Source organism: Staurois parvus, unplaced genomic scaffold (assembly GCF_062004578.1).
Source record: "Staurois parvus isolate SC_StPar_1 unplaced genomic scaffold, SC_StPar_1.0 ptg000151l, whole genome shotgun sequence".
NCBI classification, from domain to species: domain Eukaryota; kingdom Metazoa; phylum Chordata; class Amphibia; order Anura; family Ranidae; genus Staurois; species Staurois parvus.
In genome coordinates, this window is record NW_028317947.1 from 11,089,154 (window position 1) to 11,101,154 (window position 12,001).

Sequence of the window (12,001 nt, forward strand, 5' to 3'; positions counted from 1 at the left end):
ACCCGCCGGCCCCAGAATCTACCAACGCCTGGGCCGTCACGAGCCCTCCGCCCAAGAGAGGACAACGGTGATCAGTGGCTTATCTCTGCGGAACGCCGGGGACGAGGAGACTCCACCCAAGATCTGTCCCCGACAGGATCTCAGGTGCAAGCGTTTCCCGGACGGACCGGACAGGACTGCCGAAAGTGCCCACCAAGACCACAGTACAGGCAGCGACCCTCCCGACGCCGAGCGGCCCGCTCTCCCTCGGAAAGGCGAGCAAACCCCAGCTGCATGGGCTCACCACCAGACAAACTATCCCCAGGAGTGGGAGGAGAGGGAGGAACGGGTGGGACAGAAAACGCAGGTGCCAGTCGATTGGAAGGCCTCCGCAGACGTTCCTTGAGTGAAGGCCTCTCCCTGAGCCTGGTGTCAATCAGGATCAGGAAAGAGATGAGCTCCTCCAACACCACAGGCAGTTCCTTAGCTGCAATCTCGTCCTTCAGTGTGTCAGAAAGACCATGGGAAAACGCAGCCACCAGAGCCTCATTGTTCCAACCGACCTCTGCCGCCAGGGTACGAAACTCTATGGCGTACTCGGCCACGGTCCGTGAACCCTGATGCATGGTCATGAGCAGCTTGGCCGCCGAGGCGGAACGAGCCGGTACGTCGAATACCCTACGGAAGGCATCGACAAAACCGGAAAAATCTTGAATCACCGGGTCGTTCCTCTCAAATCCCCATAAGGGATTTGCCCAGGCCAAGGCCTTGTCTGAGAGTAGTGAAATTAGGAACCCAACCTTTGACCTCTCAGACGGGAAGGCGTGGGGTATTAATTCAAAATAAATACCCACCTGGTTGAGGAACCCACGACACTGACTCGGCTCACCCCCAAAGCGCCGTGGAAGAGGGGCAGAGCCAGTTATACCTCTGGGTGCCGCTGATGCAGCCACCGAGGTGGTGGACGCAATAGGCGGAGAAGCAGCGGGAGAGACCACCGGAGTGACTACCGGCCTAATAGCACCAGGAGCAAGGTGTGCAGTGCGTGCAAGCAGAGTTTGCAACGCCTGAGCGAACTGATCCAACAGGTGATCCTGTTGATCGAGTCTGGTGACTAGCGTTGGGAGCGAAGGCGTGCCTGCACCGTCAGGGTTCATGGCACTTGTGTAATGTCAGGGCAGGAGCCGAGGAACGGACAGGCAGGCCTAACAATGTAACACACTGGCTGACGACAACCACCACCCACAGACCGAAGTCCCTCAGGGTGCGGAGTCTAAGTCCCAGGCTGCCCTTTACCAGGGCCCCTGATGGTGGGGATAGACTTGACGCAGCCAGGAACCAGGTCACGGCCCCCGAGACACTTCAGCTGCGGTAATGGCCGCCGCCAATGGCGTGTAGCTGGTGGAAGAGACAAAAGAGTAGTCAGAGAGACCGGGGTCAACAACAACAGGACAAAACAGTACAGGGCAGCAGACGAGAATCACAGGTCACGAGCCTTGTTCAGCAACAGAGGGTCAGATCAAAGGAGAATACAAAGAATAGTCAAGTCACAAGCCGAATCAGAATACCAGGAGAGTCACGAGAGTCAGAACAGAGTAATAGTAACACAAAGACACAAGACACAAGTGCAAAGAGCATGTGCGGGCCACAGGCTTATATGTCATCAGCCACGCCCCTCTGGGGGGTGGACCTCAGAGACCCGAAGGCATAAAAAGGATTCCCACCATGCACAGCAGAATCCAAGATGGACGCCAGCACATGGAGTAACATAACCTCAGGGAAAAGGTAGGACCTTGACACATATGCCTTCTTACAGGGTTTTGCAGAGATGTGCGACTTCCAGGATGTTTCCCTGTTACATATCGCTGTACACACTGGAGTGAGAGCAATAATTCTAGGACCATTGGTCATGGTTCACTTTGAAGTAATGACCTGTAGGGGCTTTTAATCACTTCAATATCGGGCACTTTTACCCCCTTCCTGCCCAGGCAGTTTCAGGTTTTGGCACTCTCACACTTTGAATAACAATTGCGCGGTCATGCAACACTGCACCCAAACAAAACTTTTATCATTTTGTTCACACAACTAGAGCTTTATTTTGGTGGTATTTAATCACCACTGGGGCTTTTATTTCTTTCTAAATTAACAAAAAAAGTCCCAAATTTTTGAAAATAAAAATAAGTTTTTCTTTGTTTCTGTTATAAAAGTTTGCAAATAAATAATTGTTCTTCATAAATTTAGTCCAAAATGTATTTTGCTACATTTCTTTGGTGAAAATAACCGAAATCAGTATTTATTATTTAGTCTGTAGGAAAGTTATAGAGTTCACAAACTATGGTATATATCTGAATATTGATCAATCCTGAAGTACTGACAGCCAATCTGATTTCTTGAGGCCCAAAAATGTCAGAACAGTACAGATATCCCCCAAATGTCAGAACAGTACAGATATCCCCCAAATTACCCCTTTTTGCAAAGTAGACAGTCAGACATATTTTATAAGAGTATGGCGAGTTTTTGGTAATTTTTTTGTCATCATTTTTCAGTAAATGAAATTAAAAAAAATATTTTCACAATTCTTTTTTTTTACATTCTGTCACCAGTGCAGTACAGTGTCATAAAATAACTGGTGTGGCAGTGATCAGGGACACTGACTGGTGACAGTACGAAAAAAAAATTATAATTTTTTTCAATTATTTTTTATTTTTCTCTTTTTTTAAGAATTTTTTTTTATACTGCACCACCATAGTAACATCGTACTACTTTGGGGAAATGATCAGTATTTTTTTTTTTACACAATTTTGATTGAATATAGTAAATCATTTATTTTGCTATAAGCAAGCATTTAACTGAATGAAATTTGTTGTGATTAGCTGTGACGGGTAATCACATGACACAGGTGGGCTGTGATTGGCCAAGCCTGTGCATGTGATCACTATGGCCAAATGGCGGCTGGGCGGCAAGTGGTTAAAGCATTGCCTATGGAGAATATATACTCAAGTTTATCATAATTTTGTGGGTGCATGGAAACTTTAAGGTTGACATGTTAGGTATCTATTTAGTTGGCACAACCTCATTTTTTATACTACCCAAAAATGGGATAAAGTAAAAAAAAATTAATTTGTGTGCCCTAAAATTAACTTTAGTGTATTTCGTTACTGACATTTTTAGTTTGATAAACCATTGCACAAATATTTTCTGACATAAAAAATTTAAGTTACCACCACTTTACTCTCCAGAGAGTTTCCTTTCAGAAAATGTACAGTATAATATTTGGGGGTTTAACCACTAGCCTACGGGGCACTTTCATCCCTTTCCTGCCCAGGCCAATTTTCAACTTTCAGTGTTGTTGCACTTTGAATGACTATTGCGCGGTCATGAAACACTGTACCCATATGACATTTTTATCATTTTTTGGAGACATATAGAGCTTTCTTTTGGTGGTATTTAACCTCCCTGGCGGTATTCCCGAGTGTAGATAAAATCTCAGTACCAAGAGCGGTAACCCCGAGCTACACTCGGGCTTACCATGCGGCGCTGCTCTGGGGGTCCCTGCAGCGCTTACCTTGTCCTTCACTCCCGCGATGTGTCCCCTGCATCGTCCCCGGCCATCTCCTCCGGCCGATGCCGGCATCCGGCTTCCGTGATCCGGTCCCTGTGACATCGGGACGTACGACGGCCGTAACCAGCGGCAAATTTAAACATTTTAAAAAATTTTATTTTTTTGTAAACTAATATTACATAGTAAAACATTGCTGTTTCAAACCATTTCACATACATTTTGTCCCTATTGCTCTGTCCTGTGCCCTGCCTGCATTTTGACTGTTCTTTCTGCCTGGAAACTTAGAAAAGTCCATGGCATCCAAAAAGTGTCCCTTTAGGTCAAAAGCGGTTTTAGACCAGCTAGAGAACAGCGATAGTAAATCAGAACCACTTGCAGAATTGAGTGATAATGATTCGTGGGGAAATTCGTCATCAGACACTGAAAACGATTTTGCAACTTTACTCAGCAATGTGCAAACTTGGCGCTATATTTCAAATTTCCGTGTTTTTGGTTTGATTATATTATTGAATTACATTTATTATTATTATATTATTATTTTTTATGATTATTTATTAAATTATAATTTATGATTTTGTGTTTCAAGTTTTATCATACCCGGGATGTTTACTAGACTCTTGTTCAGGCAGATTTCAGTGAGTTATTCCTAAAAATTATAAAAATTACAGGCCGACAATAAAAAAAATACATATTTCCATGCAAAATAATGGTACCGCTTTCAGCACCAAAAATCTGAAATAATCATACCCAGGGCTTTTTTTCTCAGAGGAAAGGTGGTGGAACTCCCCCACCCAAACCTGGCCACGCCCCCATCAAACCCTAGGACCACCCCTTTAGAGAACAGGAATGCAAGTAAAATTTGGGAGGGGCTATAAAAGTAAATGTATGGAATTAACACCGCCCCCCCCCCCACATTAGTAAGAATAGCGAGTAACACTGCCCCCCCCCACATTAGCAAGAAAAGCGAGAAAAATTGTATCGCCGCTCCTTACCTGATGCTGACGATCCGCGCTATGGTAGGATCGACGAGCAGAGGGCGTGATGACGTCAGCGCGCACCGCCGGGTGTACTAAGATACACCTTTCCTATGGGGGTGGCCGCGCGCCCCCGATGTTTACACGCTGGCGGTAGAGGGGGGGGGGTGAAGCGTGCATGTCCCCGCTCACCGGCTGTGAGCAGCGGCAGTGACAGGTGCCGGGCACGCGCAAGCATGACATAAACAAGCCGCGTCCGGCACCTGTCACTTTCGCTGCTCTGCATAGCTTGTCAGCTCTGCAGAGGCAGTCGGTGAGCGGGGACAAGAAGAAAAAGGTGGCGGAACGCAGTACCGCCGCGTTCCGGCAGAAAGAAAGCCCTGATCATACCGCTAGGGAGGTTATTCACCACTGGGTTTTTTTGCTAAACAAACAAAAAAAAAGACCAAAAATGAAAAATGAACAGGGCCCTCCTATTCCTTCTGTACTGAAATGTATTGTAATTGTATTGTCTCCCTTATATTGTAAAGCGCTGTGCAAACTGTTGGCACTATATAAATCCTGTATAATAATAATAATGAAAAAAAACACATTTTTTTCTTAGTTTCCGTTATAAAATGTCCTTCATTGATGCGCGGTGGTGAGGCTACACTGATGGGAACTAATATGCAGCACTAATTATATAAATGATGAAGCGCTCAACTTATATCCTTCCATAATAAATTAAATACTCATCAATCTACAAAAATATCTAGTGCAAAATCCCCCACATAAATTATACACCCCCTGGTGGTCAATAGTGATAATCAACAAAATGACACTTAAACTGTGCAAAGTGATAAATATTATATAAAAATAATTCAAGATCAATTCAAAATTATTTGTGATGCCACACTGTGCAAAATAATAAAAGTGTTCAATACACTGTGGTTATGACTTCATTCCATGCTGCAATTGTGCTCTTCGTGACTCTTGAAGTGACTCCCCTCATTAATAGCCAAAGTGCCCCCTCACCTTCCACATTTGACCCTTGCAGGTCACAGATCTTTATATATATATAATATATATCTGCCAGGATATTGATACTCCACTGCCTCCACCGACTTTAATCAAGATCCTCCTCCAAGCAATGGGTTCCTCTCAAATACCTTCCCTCACAATACGGACTCAAATACAGGGCGCATATGCAAGAAAAGAACAGACCTCCATAGTGCAACACTATTTTAATGCACTCAAGGTTTAGACAACAAAAAACGCACTCACATATCCTCCAACAGAGAGAAGCAGTTTCCCATGTGCTATGGGTATACTCAGGTGTACCAAGATGCCGTCTGAACCCGGAACCGGAAGTACGTCACCCCTATGACCGGAAATACGTCGACGCGTAGCGCCACGATCACGTGGCTTCTTCAGGATGCCCACTATTGGGCACTGATAGATTGCATTGATGGGTACTGATGAGGTGGCACTGATGAGGCTGCACTGATAGGAAGCACTGATGGGCACTGATAGGCTGCAATGATGGGCACTGATGAGGCAGCACTGATGAGTTTGCACCAATAGGCAGCACTGATGGGCACTGATAGACTGCAATGATGGGCACTGATGAGGTGGCACTGATGAGGCTGCACTGATAGGCAGCACTGATGGGCACTGATAGGCTGCATTGATGGGCACTGATGAGGAGGCACTGATTAGGCTGCACTGATATGCGGCACTGATGGGCACTGATAGACAGCACTGACTGGCTGCACTGATGGGCATTGACTGGCAGCACTGGTGGCCAATGACTTGCGGCACTGATGGACACTGACTGGCAGTACTGATGGACACTGACTGGCGGCACTGATGGACACTGTTGGGACTGCACTGATGGACACTGTTGTGGCTGCACTGATGTCCCCTTGGGGCTGCACTGATGTCCTCTGATGTGTAAATACACTTGCCGATTACCGACTCTCCTCTCTCCGCACACTGTGACAGCATGAGGAAAGCGTAGCTACTAACTGGCAACTGTATTTATATTGTGATTAGCTGTCTCATTGGACACAGCTGATCGTGTGGTAAAAGGACACTGGGATTGGACCTTTACCATGTCATGTGATCAGCTGTGTCCAAAAGACACAAGGATCACAGAGCTTACAGGGTGCGTACCTCAGGGGGCACTTGGGAGGCGCGGTTCTGGAGGACGTCATATGATGACCTCCCAGAACTAGATGAATATGCTGTAGCCATTATTCAGCTATAGTCTGGTCGTCAATTGATTAAACTAACTCTTATGCAGGCCATAGATGGGGAGAAAACCGGCTGTTTAAAAAAAAAAAAAAATCGGTCGTTCAATCGGCCGACGTTACCAGGAACGGTAAAAAAAAATCGGTCGATTTTCATCCCGTCTACAGTCAGCAAAAAGTGTCTACAGAGAGCTCCGCTATTTCTTTGACAGTTCCTTGACATTTATAGTGGCTGCAACATTGTATCTATTTGTATCCATTTCGGATACAGATGTTTTTATTCGGAAACAAATAGATACAATGTTGCAATCGCTATAAATGTCAAAGAACTGTCAAAGAAATAGCGGAGCTCTCTGCAGGGACACTTTTTGCCGGACTGGAATTCCTCTTCTTCTTCATCCTCTTCTTCTTCATCCTCTTCTTCTTCCTCTTCTTCTTTTTCTTCTTCTTCTTCATCTTCTTCTTCCTCATCCTCTTCTTCTTCCTCTTCTTCTTCTTCATTCTCTTCTTCATCATCTTCTTCATTCTCCTCTTCATCTTCTTCATCCTCTTCTTCTTCATCATCTTCTTCTTCCTCTTCTTCTTCTTCTTCATCCTCTTCCTCTTCTTCTTCATCCTCTTCTTCTTCTTCATCCTCTTCTTCTTCTTCATCACCCTCTTCTTCTTCAACCTCTTCTTCTTCTTCATCTTCTTCCTCTTCCTCTTCTTCTTCAACCTCTTCTTCTTCTTTTTCTTCTTCTTTTTGTCTTCATCTTGCAGGTCACTGCTCATGCACAGATTTTTTTATCGGTAAAAAGATCGTCCAATTTGCCCATCATTGCCGTGAAAATCGGCAGATCAGCAAAATCGGTCGATTTTTTTCAAACTTTACCGATAAAAAAAATCTGCCAAAATGCCGAAAAATGGCCAACTTATTAACCCACTAACGATCCGAAAATCGGCCGATTTTATTTTCAGACAAAAAATCGGCCGATTTTCGACCCATCTATGGCCTGCATTAGACCTAAAATGGTTTTCTAAATGTGTGTGAAAATGCAAGAATTTCTATTTGTCCTTTGCCTGCATATATCGTACTGAAAGTTTTCCGTTTTCTCCTCTCAGAAGGGTAAAAGCTATACTCTAAAAAATATATAATATAAAATTGTGCCGCGCTCCACTGATAATCCCAATAATATTATGTCAACAAAAATTTTTCTTAATAAAAATTATTATTATTCCACTTGTAAATGAAAATTTATCTATAAACCATGTAAAGTGCTCTAGTGACAAAAAAATTATAGTTCTTGATCAAATGTAATAATCAGAAAAAATTAATTAAAAATATTAAATGTGAAAAATATATATATATTTTGGTAATATATAAATATATATATTGGTAAAAGGTATGCTGCTTCTCCTTACCCAGAAGTATTTTCTTCACTCCTGGCATTTGAACTGAGGAGTTGGGGGACAAATGTATGTATTGTTGGGGAGAGGATTAAAGCAAACCGGTTTATTTACCAGCAATTCACATTATTTGCATTCATACTGCGTAAAGCATCACTAATAAAAATTGGAGACATTTGAAACAAAAGTAAGTTTATTATATTACCTTATAATAGATATATCAGTCTATAGATTTACTGTATATATTTGGTTTGCAGTCAACAATATACTTAAAATATAAGTCAAATATACAAGATTTATAAATATTAATAATAATATACTAGTATAATAGTATGTCAATATCCCCACCCTCACCTGTAAGCACAGCCTATAAGTCCTTTAAATAGTAAGGAAAGATTCATACAAAGCTTCCTCACCCGTTTCCCCTTAGCTTCCTGAATAAAGGTAACCCATTCTTCCCCCTCAAAGCTCTCAACTTACTTAGATCCCACCACCAGGGCATGTGGTGATGTTCTCACTGGCTTCCTGACCAGAATGTCCATGCTTGCACAGTTTGGCCTTATGGACTTCTATGGTTCTGGGAGATGGATGGACTCCTATCCCTCTACCAGTCTATGGGGCCAAACTTCACACATGTGGACATCAGGTAAAGAAGCTTGATTGTAAAGAAGCTTGTGGACATCAGGTAAAGAAGACATTGATTTGCGCTGCAACAGCGAGATCTAGGTTAGTGGAGACCTTTGAGGGGGTAGGGTAGGTTACATCTGCTTTGGGGGTTAAGGGAAAGGATAAGGAAACTTTGTCTTAACAAAGTAACATTGTGTTGAAAATGTATGACCTACACAGGTCTAGTTCAATATTGGTCATAGTAATAAGCATCAGTTGGAATAATTATCTACAATTTAAAAAAGGGTTGTCTGTAGTTGGGTTTTAAAGTATTCCATAACCATCTTCTGGTTGACAATGACTTTTAAGATTTTAGGTGGAGTAGAAATTGTCTTAAAATGATCTGACCTCTGCAGTAATGTGACTACCCCAAATCCATACCCCTGTGCCTTTCTACTCCTCTTGAGCAATGGGTTTTCCACTGGTTTTGACCAACTCAAGGCTCAAGCAAACAGATAAGCAATGTACCATAATGTCTAGCTTTCAATTGCTCACAATAGAATACCCTCTATGCAATTATCAAAATAATTGACTTTTACCATGGTGTAGATCAGGGCTCTCCAAACTACAGCCTGCAGGCCACATCTGGCTACAAGATTTTATGTGACTTGCAGCAACTTGTCCCGTATGTTATCATGGATTCTGATTTGAAAAGAGGCTCTGATGTTAAGGAGGGCTCTGATTTGAAGGGGTGCTCTGATGTGAGGGGGCTCTCATGTGAGGGAGCTTTGATGTGCAAGGGGCGCTCTGATGTGAAGAGGGGATCTGACATGAAAGGGAGGCTCTGATGTGAAAGGGTGCTGTAATGCAAGGGGGTCTGAAGTGAGGGGCTCTATGGTCAGCAGGTCACATCTGGCTACAAGATTTTACCCAGCTCACAGCAACTTGCCTGAGTTATGAGGGGCTCTGATGTGAAATGGAGGCTCTGAAATGAAAGGGGGCTATGATATAAAGGAGGGTTCTGATGTGAAAGGTTGCTGTAATGTAAGGAGGTCTGAAGTGAGGGGCTCTACGGCCACCAGGTCACATCTGGCTACAAGATTTTACCCAGCCCTCAGCAACTTGCCTGGGTTATGAGGGCTCTGATGTGAAAGGTGGGCTCTAACATGAGGTAGCTCTAATGTGCAAGGGGTGCTCTTATGTGTATGGGGGCTATGATGGTAAATGGGGGCTCTGATGTGAAAGGGAGGCTCTGATGTGATAGGGGGCTATGATATAAAGGACGGTTCTGATGTGAAGGGGTGCTGCAATGCAAGGGGGTCAGATGTCAGGGGGCTCTATGGCCAGCAGGCCACATCTGGCTACAAGATTTTACCCAGCCCTCAGCAACTTGCCTGAGTTATGAGGGGCTCTGATGTGAAAGGTGGGCTCTAACATGAGGGAGCTCTAATGTGCAAGGGGTGCTCTGATGTGTATGTGGGCTCTGCTGTCAGGGGGGCTCTGATGGGAAATGGAGGCTCTGATGTGAAAGGGGGGCTCTGATGTGAGAGTCCTCTGTTCAAGGGGTGCTCTGATGTGTATGGGGCTCTGATGTGTAAGGGGAGGCTCTGATCTCAGGGGGACTCTGGTGTGAAAGGGAGGCCCTCATATGAAAGTGGGATTCTGATGTAAAGAAGTACTGTGATATGAAGGGGTGCTCTGATGTGAAGGGGCTCTGATATGAGGTGGGCTCTAATGTGTGGGAGCTGTGATATGCAAAGGGATGCTCTGATGTGATGGGGCTCTTATGTGAGGGTCTGATGTAAGGGGGCTCTATGGCCAACAGGCCACATCTGGCTACAAGGTTTTACCCAGCCCTCAGCAACTTGCCTGAGTTATGAGGGGCTCTGATGTGAAAGGTGGGCTCTAACATGAGGGAGCTCTAATGTTCAAGGGGTGCTCTGATGTGTATGAGGGCTCTGCTGTCAGGGGGGCTCTGATGGGAAATGGAGGCTCTGATGTGAAAGGAGGGCTCTTTTATAAAGAAGGGCTCTGATGTAAAGGGGTGCTCTGATGTGAGGGGGCTCTTATGTGAGGGTCCTCCTCTGTTCAAGGGGTGCTCTGATGTGTATGGGGCTCTGATGTGTAAGGGGGGCTCTGATGTGAAAGAGAGGCCCTGATAGGAAAGTGGGGTTCTGATGTGAAGGGGTACACTGATGTGAAGGGGCAATGATATTAGGGGGGCTCTAATGTGTGGGAGCTGTGATATGCAAAGGGGTGCTCTGATGTGTATAGTTTTCTAATGTGGGGGAGGGGGCTCTGATGTAAAAAGGACACTCTAAAGCGAAAGGGGGGCTCTGGAGCGAGTGGGGTTTTGATGTGTAAGGGGGATTCTGATGTGAAAAGGGGGTCTCTGGTGTGAAAGGAAGCTCTGTTGCGAATGGGGGTCTCGGAATTAAAAGGGGGCTTTAAAGTGAAAGGGGGATTCCAGGGGCGGACTGACAACTCATGGGGCCCCTGGGCAATAGGAGATCATGGGGCCCCTGTGTCCTTGCCCAAACTCAAAAAAGCCTATGAAAAAGGTACCAGGGGCATCTCATGGGGTCCCCTACTGACCCCGGGCCCTCGGGCAGTGCCCGAGTTTCCAAATGGTCAGTCTGCCCCTGGGGGACTCTGATGTAGAAGGGGACTACTGATGTGATGGGGAGATTCTATTGTGAAGATATTTCTTGGAGAATGTTTATTCATTCATTTATAAAACTGATTTATTTTAGGTCATAAAAATTTGTAAAATATACAATGTGGCCTTCGTACTGACAAGTTTGGAGACCCCTGGTGTAGATGTTCACAAGAACTCCTGGTATAATATTGCACACCTTCACTCATAATATTAAAACATCCTGTGTCCTTTGGAAACAACTTCAAGGTAAATCTATTAGTGCTGTAGAAGCAGAAGTTAAATGATGAAATGGAAGTAAAAAAAAAAATAAGTTTCAAGAATTGGTTTATATGAAAGTTAAAAGGCTGAATTCACAAAGCTAACACATCGGAGTAGGGATTCTTCTTTAAAAAAAAAAAAAGAGTTTTTTTCAGATATTTGAAAAATGTAGTGAATATAACGTTCAAAGGTAACACATATAATATCTACAAATTAGGAGAGAACATTTTAAAATTATTCTGATACACTGGGGAGTGAATATCTCAAACAGCAATTTTTTCTGCCCAATAAACATAGAATAAGAATGCCAATTTTTAATTTGCTGCTTCTTTTTTTCCTAATATGG